Source organism: Muntiacus reevesi, chromosome 20 (assembly GCF_963930625.1).
Source record: "Muntiacus reevesi chromosome 20, mMunRee1.1, whole genome shotgun sequence".
In the NCBI taxonomy this organism is placed as follows: domain Eukaryota; kingdom Metazoa; phylum Chordata; class Mammalia; order Artiodactyla; family Cervidae; genus Muntiacus; species Muntiacus reevesi.
The window spans coordinates 46,419,386-46,432,943 of NC_089268.1; the positions used below are offsets into that span (position 1 = coordinate 46,419,386).

Sequence of the window (13,558 nt, forward strand, 5' to 3'; positions counted from 1 at the left end):
GCGCACTCACAACAAGATTGTAGGCACTATAGCTGGGTGTTAACAGGGTTTTAATTTCGGTTGTTGCTGGAAGCACTGTATGGGAAATTAGACATTTTTAGTACTTCATTTATCGCTGATTTATTCATCCCTCTTGTCTGTGGATACAGTGTCACTCCAGTATGGTTTCCCAGTTCTGGATGCAAATGCCAGGGTGTAGAGCATGCCTCTTGGCAACTCACCGTCATAGAACGGGCCGTGCCAGCTCTGGTGCCTGGTGGCATCTGGCTTCCTGCTCTTCATTAAATGGGAGAAGACAGAGAGTAATATTCTGATTTCTTGACTGAAATGGTTTCAGAAAAAAAAAACAAACAAACCACTAATTCAAATAGACCTCAGACCTCAACTTCCCATGGAAACAGCATTGTCTTGATCCACGTTGCTGACACTCTTGCAGTCTTCCAGTAAGCATTAATGCCTTGTCCAAAGTTGTGCAATTCCTAGGGAAAAAGAAGCAGTCTATTCCTTAAAATACTTAAATATTTTCAAAACATTCTAAAAATACGTTATTTGAAACCCCCCTGCTTTTCAAAACCATAGTCTTCAAGGCTCTTTCCCTAATGTTTAGGACAGGGCCAAGCAGATAAAGGTTTTATGGCATTAATATATATATATTAATATATTAATATGTTATATAATATACTATATATATATATATTATATTGAACCAAATGGGACTTCCTAGGTGGCACAGTGGTAAGGAATGTGCTTATCAATGCAGGAGACACATGAGATGCAGGTTCAATCCCAGGGTTGGGACGATCCCCTGGAGCAGGAAGTGGTGACCCACTCCAGTATCCTTGCCTGGGAAATCCCCATGGACGGAGGAGCCTGGCGGGCTACAGTCTATGGGGCTGCAAAGAGTCAGATATGACTGAGCAGCTGAGCATGCATGGTTGAACAGAATGAAAGTATTATTCCAGGATATCTTGTTTCCCCAAATAATTCTACTGGTTTTGCTTTCTCATTACACAACAGCATTTACAAGGAATTAGATCCTACAGTCTAAACAAAAGCATTAATAGTTCTTTCTTTCAATACTAATATTCGTGGCAGTCATAATAAAGCCATCTTAGTTGATGCTAAAATTTCCCTATTTTCTCTATTTAATAATTAAAATAGCTGCTTATTTGTACAGGACTTTGGAAGAAAAGTCTCAGAAAATGGTTTTTACGTGCATCAGGCTATTAATATTGCTGCAACCACATTTAATGTTTTCCCCCTTTCCTCATTAATTGGGTAATTATCTCACGAAGTCCTTCCCATATTAGAAATTAGTTGAAAAACAGTGCAGCAGGGGCAGTCAGAGGCACGCAGCGGGGTGTTCAGCCATCTCCTGGCGTCTCCCAGGGGCAGCTCGCTGGGACTTGGAGCGCCTCGCTCTCGCCTACCGGAATGTCACCTTGAAGCAGGTCCCGTCTCTGCACCCTTCATACGAAGGCGATGCGCCGCCAGTGTTTACTCAGCGGGTGACCGAGCAGTGATTCAGTTACTTTCCTGTTATGACAAGGTGGTGCTGAGTCAGCAGAGTGGCTCTCCTCCCAGATTCTTCCTCACCGCAGGCTTTCAGGTGTGTGCCTGAAAATGGGTGAGGTTCCTCTCTGCGCGCGCGAGAAGTTGCTCAGTCGCGTCCGACTCTTTGTGTGACCCCCTGGACTGCAGCCCGCCAGGCCCCTCTGTCCCTGGGATTCTCCAGGCAAGAGTCCTGGAGTGGGCTGCCACGCTCTTCTCCAGGGGATCTTCCCAACCCAGGAGCTGAAGCCACATCTCTTGCCTCTTGCGTCTCCTGCATTTGCAGGCAAATTCTTTACCGCCGGAGCCACCTGGGAATCCCCGTGATTGACTCCTTGACTTGTCTGTTTATTAAATCAAACTTGTCATAGAAGCCTTCTCTTCGAAGGAGGATAGATTTTTCCTTCAGTGCTGGAAGTTTAGAAGCTCTTAACAGTTAGCTCGGGCTTCCCTGGTGGCTCAGCGGTAAAGAGCTTGTCTGCCAAAGCAGGAGACGTGGGTTTGATCCCTGAGCCGGGAAGATCCCCGGAGAAGCACATGGCAGCCCACGCCAGCGTTCTCGCCTGGGAAACCCCATGGATGGAGGAGCCTGGCGCTCACTACCGTCCATGCGGTCACAGAAGAGCAACAGAGTTAGCGACCAAACAACGACAGTCAGCTCTCCTGGGTGTGCAATGCTGAGAGGAGACCCATACTAATTTGACACAATAAGAACATGAGTTTTTTAGAGCTGAAGGAATAGATTAGCTTTTCTCTCTTTATATTTTATCCAGAAGTGTCTGATTCAGGATACGAACAATAAAAGTAAATGAGTCTTTTTCAAAATCTTGTTATTTCTCAATGTCTTTCGGGGGGAGATTGATTTCCCTTTTCCGTAAATAAAGATGGGAGCCACCTAGGTTAGTCCTGTCACCCTGCCATGACTCTCTTCTGGGATTCTGCTTTTATTTTGTCATGATTCTCCGACTCTTACCCCTTGACCAACCCAAATCCTGCCAGGCTTTCAAAGCCCTCTCAGGAACCGTCTTCTCAGCAGATGGTCCTAGACATTCCCAGCCACAGTGACTTCTCATCCACCCCAGACCTGACGTAACCTTCCCGTTAGAGGGTCCATATTCAGGATCCGCCTGTCTTTCCTCCCCAGGGAAGAAAAGGAGAGCGACAGAGACCAGAATGTTTCTTCTCTGTTCTCCTAAAATAGTGTTGGTTGAACCAGAGGTGATGAGGAAAAGAATTTCCAACCTGACAAAGTAGACTTGAGTTGGCAAAGGCAAGAACTGTCTTTTGAGGTTAAATGTAGCTTCCTGCTCCGTGGTATGCTTTCCAGGCGGCATGGGTTGCAGGAAGGAAAAACTGCCCCAGTTGAGCAGTTTATGCTTGCTCAAGGGACTGGGGGATTCAAAAGGAAGCCAAGCTTACGCGGGATACAAGGAGAAACGTTACCAACAGTGGCAGTATGAGCGAATGGCACTTGTTATTTCTTAATCCTGTACAATTAACACTGACATGGGGAAAATATGGTTTGCAGGACTACAGTGTAATCACAACATATCCCAGGAAATCATGTAGGATTTAATGGCAGGTGTGAAATTAACCAATGCTATTTTCATAAATGCTATAATTAACAGATTCCCAGGAAGAAGCCTTTCAGGTTCTGTAGAAATTCTCAGCGGTCCTTATGCATTTACCTGGGAAATGGTGGGTGTGCCCCTAAACTGATTGTCTCTCTGAGATTTTGACCTTTTCCTAATTTTAAGTAAAGTGGTAAATATCAGAACCATGTCTGCTGATCGATTGCTATTCCTCCTTTGTTTCCTGTGTTTTGAAAATGTGTGTTGCAGGTATTTGTTCATGTTCAAGTTTTGCTTCCACTAAAAACATTCTCTGTATTTGGCTTTGTTGTATTTGCCACTTAAGAATGCAGAATTTATTATTATGTGCTTAAAGCAATCATTTAACACTGACATTTTAAGCACGACAGTAATCCAAGTAATTGTCACCCATTCAGTTAACTGAAAATACCCTCACTTCCTGAGACAGCTAATTATAATGCAGTGTTACTATCTTTTCACTGTAGACATGTTTGTTTTTGTGTTTATTTTGGTTTAGGCTGTCTTCAAGGACGTCCCTACTCTCAGACTTGGCAATCTGCCCTTATTCTTTCTCTGCTGTTTTCAGAAAGTAAATGAAGACACTATAGCCACAATCTTGAAGGAAAACAAGAGGATTTTTGTTTTTCATGAGCTCATGACTTCAGGATTTTGGATTACGAGTTGTTTCTGAAAAATCTGATCAATTGTCATATAAACGGGGATTAATTTCTAAACATGCTCAATGGTTTTAGAAGATGAGATCCGATATCTCAGGTATATCCTTCCATATAGCTCTTCACCGCTGTAGAAAGACAAAAGGTAATGCCTTTTTGGCTTCATAAGACTTGGGCTCAAATTCCTAGTATGGTTTTCACCCCTTGGGGAGGTCTACTATGATTTGCCTCACATAGGGATTTTGCACTGTCCCTTCTTTTGAAAATCCCTTACATTCAGGAATCTAGAATTTCCTAATGTAGTATTGGGTGTTTCCATTCAGAGCTAATTTAGAGAATAGTTAAGTAGCTCATATATTGCTATCACATCATACCATATCCTTTTCATTTAATATACTGTGTCTTAAATTGGGGGCCTCCCAGGTGGCTCAGTGCTAAAGAATCTGCCTGCCAGTGCAGGAGATGCAGGAGACGTGGGTTTGATGCCTGGGTCGGGAAGATCCCCTGGAGAGGGAAATGGCAACCCACCCCAGTATTCTTGTCTGGGAAACCCCAGGGACAGAGGAGCCTGGCGGGCTGCAGTCCATGGGGTCACAAAGAGTCGGACATGGCTGAGCAACTGAGCTTGCCTACCTGCGCTCTTAAATTGCCTATTGAGTGCTTTGTTTTGTGTTTACCAAGTTAGACCTAATAATTAATGTTGTAAGGAAGAGTACAGAAGATATAACATTTCACAAAATAACATATTTTCACCATGTTTTTACATGTGTGTGCATGTCTGTAGTTGCCCTCAGGGAGATGCAGCTCCAGGCCTGTAAGTTGCTTCTGAACACACACACTCACTCACACACAGGCACATTCACACACAGAGACACATACATACACATACACAGCACACGCAGACACACAGATGCACATATACACGGTCACACACAACACTCACACGCACACACTCACACTCACACTCACACACAGGCACACTCACTCACACACAGACACATACATACACATACACAGTACACGCAGACACACAGATGCACATATACACGGTCACACACAACACTCACACGCACACACTCACACTCACACACACACTCACACACACACAGACACATACATACACATACACAGTACACGCAGACACACAGATGCACATATACACACAGTCACACACAACACTCACACGCACACACTCACACTCACACACACACACTCACACACACACACATGTAGAAGCTCGGCTGGAAAAACGTTTAGTTAGGGAATCTCATGGCAACCTCTCTAAATGATACTTGCTGTTTGTGATACAGGCAGTGGGGCATTTAGTAACGAACCCCATAAAACATACCCACACGTGGATCACCAACCACAACAGCAACATCAAAATCAATAACCCAATTTCTCTCTCCTACTAGGGAGAGTCTTCGAATTCTCAGAAATCTCTCAGAAACCTGCTCCTTGCATCTCGTTGTCCATAACTGGGTCGGATAACCTCCCAGCTGCAAAGAGGAGTTAGAGATGGGGACCTCTAGATTCTTTTTGTCTTGAGAGTTGGAGGTGGGCCAGGGACAGTCAGATTGAGAAGTGCTTCCCGGGAGCCAACTAGTCATTGCTACATGGTCTGTGCAAATCTTACAATTATTTTAATTAGCCGTTTTTTGCTGATCCACAGGAAAGAGGTTCTCCCTCTCCTTCTCCCCGTTCAAGCCCCCAAACTGGCAAACGCTGAATTTATATTAGGATTTATATTAGGATTCTTTGGTCAAAATGACAACAATTAATATACATTTGCTCACATTAAAGAACAGTGGGAGTGGATAGTGGTAGAAGACAAAGAAGAGAACTGGCCAGTGGCCTCAGGGATGACTAGACCCAGGGGCTTACTGGCTCTGATTAGAACACTTCTCCCCATAGTCATCGTCTGACCTGGAGCCAGAGTGGTTTCATCTCACTCTGGTTTCATCAGACGCCACCTGCACAGAGTGGTCTTCACGTTCTCCCGGCAGTCACGCTGTCTCCCATTATCCGAGGGGTCCTTTTCGTGACTATCCTTGGTCACGGGAGGTATCCTTGTCTGGAAGCCCCCCCACAGGGCAGCTGACAGTGGATTGAGGAGGAAGGACACATGCTTTGTCTCTTTGCCTTTTTTTCTTTTTTGGGACAACTCTTGAGGGCCACTCCAGCTCCAGAGCATCGGTCAAGGACTCGGCTACACCCTCCTGAAGGGCCAGGGTTTCCTTCTTCCCTGCTCTGCACGCTCTGCTCAGAACAGGTGTCTGTGGATCTCAGGTTCTCTTCCTGGTGGGTCCTCTGCCTGCAGTACAAGAAGCCTCTCTTGTAGGGGAGAACCAAACATTTCTGGGACCTCTGTTCACCTTGGTGTTCTAATCACCGTTCTCAGCTGTCTCCTTGGATAAGGTGTACTTCAATAAGTGCAAAGATAAAGAAGCTATCATTTTACAGGTCAGACTTTCAATTGACAGAAATAGTACATTCTTGCAATGAAAGGATGTATATACAACATTAAGTCAGCCACCGTTGCTGTTTAGTCGCCAAGTCGTGTCCCATTCTCTGCGACCCCACGGACTGCAGCATGCCAGCCTCCCCTGTCCTTCACTGTCTCCCAGAGTTTGCTCGGATTATGTCTGTTGAGTCTACCTCATCCTCTGCTGCCCTCTTTTCCTTTCATCTTCAATCTTTCCCAGTATCAAGGTCTTTTCCAACGAGTTGGCTCTTCACATCATGTGGCTAAAGTATTGGAGCTTCAGCTTCAGCATCAGTCCTTCCAATGAATATTCAGGATCGATTTCCTTTGGGATTGACTAGCTCGATCTCTTTGCAGTCCAAGGAACTCTCAGGAGTCTTCTCCAGCACCACAGTTCGAGAGCACCAATTCTTTGGTGCTTAGCAATGCATTTTGCAAGTTGTGATCATACTTCTGTTTCAGGTTGATATCCCATAATTCTTACACCAGATGTGGCTTTTTAAAATAAAACTTTTGTAATATGTTTGAAAAACTATTTTAAAAAAATGCAGGCAAAGCACTTATAAAAATACCATTCAAATGTAACTTTGAAGATGTCAAATGATTTATAGAAATGGGATCATTATTTAAATAATTCATAGGATATGTATTATTATTTTAACTTAAGATTTCCTTAAGATTCTCCATCCATAGCAAGTTCACAACAAATAGGTCAGGTTCTCATTACCTTTCTTTCCTAACTTGGTTGTAATTTCTGACATTCTAGTTCAGTCTACCAGGTGCACGAACTACAATTTCTTTGGAAATATGGCTTAAAAGTTAGATTTATTTGCTCTGGGGAAACAGGCTCAGCAGTCAGGATGGAAGGTCAGTTTCTAGAAATGTCTAGCTGTATTTGGCCACTTGCAGATGTTTCAATACGTGCACACACATGTATATATTGATACAGAGACTCAAAAATTACTCTGAAGGAATTTAATTAGCTCTTTAATTTCTAAATTTCCTCAGAGCTATCAACACAAATTACTTTTTATAATAGGTGGCTAAATAAAACAACTCAGAATTAAATTGGAAAGAAAAAGTGCTAATCTATTATGTATTTTGTTGTGCTAAATTATGAGAATATATTCCCCTCTATTTTAAGTCATTACTTAAAAGTTTTCAAAAAAGATACACATTAATGATTAGTAAGACTTGTCTTGATATAATTGGAAGAATTTAAATTTTATTTCAACAGCTAGAACATGTCTCTGAAGTCAACAAAGGAGAGAGTGAAAGTTTGATTATTTTCCTTGTTACTTATTTAGAAAATACTATTATTATTATTGATAAGAAAATAACTTTTGGCTAATATTAAATGACACTTGTTATGAGACAAGTATTGGCTTCCCTGGGGGCTCAGATGGTAAAGAATCCCTCTGCAATGCGAGATACCTGGGTTTAATCCCTGGGTTGGGAAGATCCCCTGGAGGAGGGCGTGGCAATCCACTCCAGTGTTCTTGCCTGGAGAATCCCATGGACAGAGGAGCCTGCCGGGCTACAGTCCACGGGGTCGCAAAGAGTCAGACACGACTGAGCGACTGAACACAGCACGAGAGCCAAAGTATTACATTCTCCCTTTTGATTGCTCCATGAAACTTGGAAATAGATATTGTAAGTAGGTGTCTTATGGGTATTATTCTAGAGAGGTTAAGTACTTTTCGCAGGGCTTCGAAGGTGGTTCAGTGGTAAAGAACCTGCCTGCCGATGCAAGAGACGTGGATTTGATCTCAAGATTGGGAAGATCCCCTGAAGGAGGAAAAGGAAACCCACTCCAGTATTCTTGCTGGGAAAACCTCATGGACAGAAGAGCCTGGTGGACTATAGCTGATAGGGTCGCAAAGAGTAGGAACGATTTAGGGACTGAACAACAATGCTGATCTTATGTATATAATCATTCATCTTGCCAGCGCAATTGTTTTCGAAGCTAACTGCTTTTGCATTATTGTTCCAATTGTTAATCAAATTTCCATTAGGCATAAAGTATTTAGCTATTTTCTCTGATAAAGTGCTTTGCAAACATTTTAACCAATTAGGCCAGGGAGATATTGGCAAGGTAAACGTTCTTCTTCTGACCAACAGATTAGCTGCAAAGTAAGTGATTTCATAAAGTCAGAAGGAACGCTTCAATAAGAAGTGTGACAAAACTGCATTTCTGCTTCCTGCGCTGGTGGCATTCACTCTGGAGCACTAGCTGTCCTAAGCGCTTGTATATCTTCTCTATCATAAAGCAGCCCCACATTTGCTTGTACTTCACTCTAAGAAAACTTCTCTTGGGAAAAATAGATTCATTCTATTGTAATATTGCATCCAGTGTTTGTTACTACAGAGTATTGAAGAATGTGCTCTTTGGGGTGGGGGAAGGAAGGATTGTGAGTTTGGGATTAGCAAACTAGTATATATAGGCTGGATAAACAGCAAGGTCCTGACGTACAGTATAAGGAACTATATTCAATATCCTGTGATAAACCTGTGTAATGGGGAAAGAATGTGAAAACGAATGTATATGCATGTAACTAAGGGGCTTCCCAGGTGGTGCTACTGGTAAAGAACCTGGCTGCCAAGGCAGAAGGTTTAAGAGACATGGGTTCAATTCCTGGGTCGGGAAGATCCCCTGGAGGAGGGCATGGCAACCCACTCCAGGATTCTTGCCTGGAGAATCCCATGGACAGAAGAGCCTGGCGGGCTATAGTCCACGGGGTCACAAGGAGTCAGACACAACTGAAGGGATGTGGCATGTATGCTGTGTGACTGAGTCCCTTCGCTGTACTGCGGAAATCACAACATTGTAAGTCAACTGTACTTCCACACACTTTTTAAAAAAAGAAGATAGGATTAGTAAATGGAAGGAAATGGTGTCCTAAAGCAGAAACACACATGTTAAATAAAAACTATTATTTTCAAAAAGGTAAATGGACTTTGATTACCTTTGCTTCAAGATGTCACTTTATTTTTGAAGTTTGATTTCATTTTCTTTTTCTACTGGAGGATAAGTTGTGTCTGCCTCTGCCCCGCTCTGATGCCTCCCACTCCCATTTGGAGACTGTCGCTGGAAATAACAGCCTTAAGAATTTGGGAGTCTCTTTGGAGTCCTTCAACATACTCAATCCCTGTTTTCTCATTAGAACATTCATACTTTTGTGCCTCAGTGGGAATGATCAATTATTTCAATGTCAGTAGTGATACGATTACCCCTAAGATTTAGCAATTTTCAAAGATCTTTTAACTTAATTAGAAGCATTTTTTTGTAAATTGAATTAAACCTGTTCAAAGTACAATGTGTTATGTTAAAAGTATACTATCCCGATTGGCCAAGGAGACAGAATTTTAGGGAGAAAAATCTAGTTGAAAAATGCTAACCTCCAGATAAGCTTGTGAAGTTTTCTTTTTTGAGAAAGCTTCCTAAGTATTGGAAGAACGGGTAACAGTTTTGTCCAAAGCATTTTGTTAAAAGTGAATGCACATGTTTGTGAAAGTATTTCTCCCAATACTTGAAACCATGACAAAACAACAGCAGATTTGTAAATTTTAACAACTTTGGTTAAAAATAGAAAGCTGATGCCATTTATAATTTACATAGATTAATCCAATAACCAGCGCGTGATTGTAGTAATATAGTAACTCGTTTTTTACTAATGTTATTTCTTTCCAAATAAGTGTTTCTTCATCTTGACATATATATATATTTTTAACCTCATTTTCTTTTAAACATGATGTCACAGGGAACTTGCCCAAAGAGCCCCTACCAGTCAAACCACTGAATGATTCACTGCCGCACACTTGTGAGACTTTTCTCAGCTGCCATTTAGAAAATTCTGATGGCGGTTTTCTCATTCTTGGTCACCCCTCCTCATCACCCTCACCTTAAAACATACTCTGTGGGCTATCTATGGTGCCGGAGAAGAGTCTGCACTCCTACACAGGCGGGCCAGGCTTCTTCTACTTCTGCCGCTTCGGCCTCTATCAACACTTCTTGGTGATACAAAGACCTTCTCCAACCAATTCAACGTATTTCCTGGTTTAGAAAGAGGACTTTATTCCTCTGAGAACGGCCTCTGTGATGGAATGCCCTCCCGGGTTTCCTGCCTACCCCCTCACCCCCATTTCATTACTCTTCACTTCACAGATCTCAGGATTTGGTCCTTCCCAGACCTAAGGACTCCTGTTCACTGTAGGAGACAGTCGAGGAAAGCATTCCATGCTTTTTTTTTCTTTCTTTCTTTCAAAGCAATTTTGGCATTATTATTATTTTTTTTAGTATTATTGCACTGATGGATCACAGAAATCTTGTTTGAGTTCAGGTCCCTGTAAGGACTGGACATGGAAGGGGGATATATGTGTATCATATGAAATGTGGCTGAAGTCCAGAGAAGTAGCTTTCATTTAATAGCCGAATACTGGATGACCTCCCGATTGCTCACGCCCCCTGGCAGCTCACCCCGTGAGCAGTAGACAGGCCGCCTGCGTGAGCCGAGGCGTGGCTGCCGGCCTCAGTGTGATTTTGCAATGATCTGTGCTCTGTGGGCTGCTTTCATAACCAGCAAATCAGTTCCCACTGTTGGTATTACACACCCCAGTGGCAGAGGCCATTTACTATCCTTTTGATGGTCACACTCTTTGTCCAGAACCAAGAAAGATTACAGGGGAAGGAGAGGAGGGTTGAAATGTGGATGGAGATGCTAGGCTGTGACACCGTGAGTCGCAGCGTGCCTAGCATGCACACAAGAACGAAAAAGTTACCTTCTTTCAAGGCAATCTGGAGACACGGATGCACAGTTGTCTTTTGAATGAAATCTGCTTTAAGAACAATATATGCAGGGAGCATTGTGGATGAAGTTCTATACTAGTGCACGTTTGTATTTCAGGTGTAAGTTCAAAACCATTAAGCACTCACGTGGACTTTCTTGTCGTTCAGGAATTGTTTATGAGGATATACTTGACTAGTTTTGTTCCGTTAATGAGCTTTTGGATGCATCCTTTAATTTGACATCATTTAACATCAACTGATTCTTTTATTAATTTCTATCTTTGCAGTGTTCAATTTTTTAAACTCTGATTGATGCCAAGGTTTTCCCAATCCTTTAAATCCAGATGGTATAGTTACTATTGTTAAGCAAACAAATAGAAACAAATACTTAGTTGTGTTGACTATGTACAATAAAATTGAATATTACGAATTAGATGTAGATAGTAGGCAACAAAATGTTGGTGTTATTTATCCTAAATCAAACATCCTATAAATGAATATGTATATCAGAATGTGACTGGGAAACCCTTTGTTGGTGAAACTAATGGTAAAAGCATGACTTGATAGTGAGTTCTGGGCATAAATATTTAAACTACTTAGTCATTTCATGTCAATAAATGAAAAAAAAAAAGTGGAAATTTCCAAAGGTCAAAGAAGCTACTGTCTTTTCTGTTTTGCATCATTTGAGATTTTCCAGTTTTTTGCAAACAACACAATGTCAAATCTGTGTTTGATTTTCCCTTCTCTTTGAAGAGGCAAAACAGTGACAGAATAATTAACTAAAGAGGAGATCATGCACAGAATATTTTCCTTCAGCAGAGTAGCCAGTCCTGGGTCTCATTTCACATGATGGTAAATGTATTCTGGAATCCTTCTATAAGAGAGTCACTTTCCTGACAATTTTACCGTTGGTAAACCAGAGCCTCTGGGGGGCCTGTTTCCTCTTTGACTGTTCCTCATTTGAGTAACTGAAAAGCACGCTTAGTACAAGATGGCACATGGTTTTCAGTGAGATGATCCTCTCCATCTTCATGGAAAAAGACACCCAAGAACAACAAAAACAAGCTGTCAATGTCAAGTTCAGCACCTTATTAGTCTTGTATAGACCAAAAGGCTAGAGTCATGGATTGGGATTTTAAAGGGAATAATGGATTTTCTTTCACTGACTGTTTTTAGTTTTTCTTCTTTTTACCTCCCAAAGACTTAACTTCTATGACTTATCTTCTTTTGGTGGTACAATTGCTAATTATTTGATAGTCTTCAGAGAGAGATGAGCTTTTGTATAAAAAATCTTTGGAATCTGTCTATGAATTCCATTTCTGTTAATGCTCCCACAGTGCCTCAAACTGCTGTGCTTAGTTAGTCGCTAAGCCCTTGGACTACGTACCAGGGAACCAGCTTCTCCTTTGGTAATGTGTTTATAATCAGGACTAATTTTGGTTTAGGAATTTGCTGAATTATTCTAGAATATTTCTAGGACATTAGAATGATTCCGAATAATTCTAGGAGATCTCTTGTGTCTTGTGCATTGGCAGGTGGATTCTTTGCCACCGAGCCCCCTGGGAAGCCCAGTTCATAGTCCACACCATCCACCTACTTAAAGCGAACAATTTAAAGTTTTGAGGATATTCACACTACTGCAGCCATCATTCCAGTTCACTTTAGAACATCGCCCCAAAAGAAACACAGTGCCCATATACAGTGAGGACTCTTTCTTTTCCAACTCCCAACCCTTCCTTGTTTTTTTTTTTTTTTTGCCAACCATACTTTAAAAAAAAATTTGAAAACATCTCCTGCTGTCAACACCACACAGAGAGAGGAAACCAGAGCTTAATCAGAATCATTGTATCTAACTCTTTCATGTTTAGTTTTAACAGAAAATGTCAGTATTGTATTAAAGAGTACAAGAGTTCTTAAGTTTCAAATTCTCCTGCATGTGTTTTTAGTGGTATGTTAGTCATTCACTTCAATTTTCAAAATGAAATAGCTAACTTTGAACCAGTTATATGCCAATAATTAAATCTAATCTTAATAGAGAGGGATCATTGTGAGTAGGTGAGGTAAGCAAGACTATGGTATAAATTTTAAAGATTTTTTTAAAACAAAATTAGTTTATTGTTTACAGTAATTTATTTTCATATTTCTTTAAATAATTTAATTGCAACACACACATAACCTATAAATGCATCATCTTAATCATTTTAAGTATGCAGTTCAGTTGTAAGTGTATTCATGTGGTTGGGTAACCCATCTCTACTGCTTTTTCATCTTGCAAAACTGAAACTACATACCATTAAAGGACTTCCCACTGTCTCTCCCCTGGACCCTGGCAACCAGCACTCTGCCTTCTGTCTATGAATTTGACTACTCTAGGCATCTCACATCGGAGAAGGCACTGGCACCCCATTCCAGTACTCTTGCCTGGAAAATCCCATGGATGGAGGAGCCTGGTAGGCTGCGGTGCACGGGA

At 41.6% G+C, this 13,558-nt stretch overlaps 1 protein-coding gene across 1 annotated transcript in view; it reads left to right on the top strand.

Annotated features, from left to right (window-relative positions):
• The window catches only part of LOC136151249 (uncharacterized), a 226,314-nt gene that overhangs the window by 136,656 nt on the left and 76,100 nt on the right, over positions 1 to 13,558 (top strand). The gene's annotated exons all lie outside the window — the stretch shown is intronic.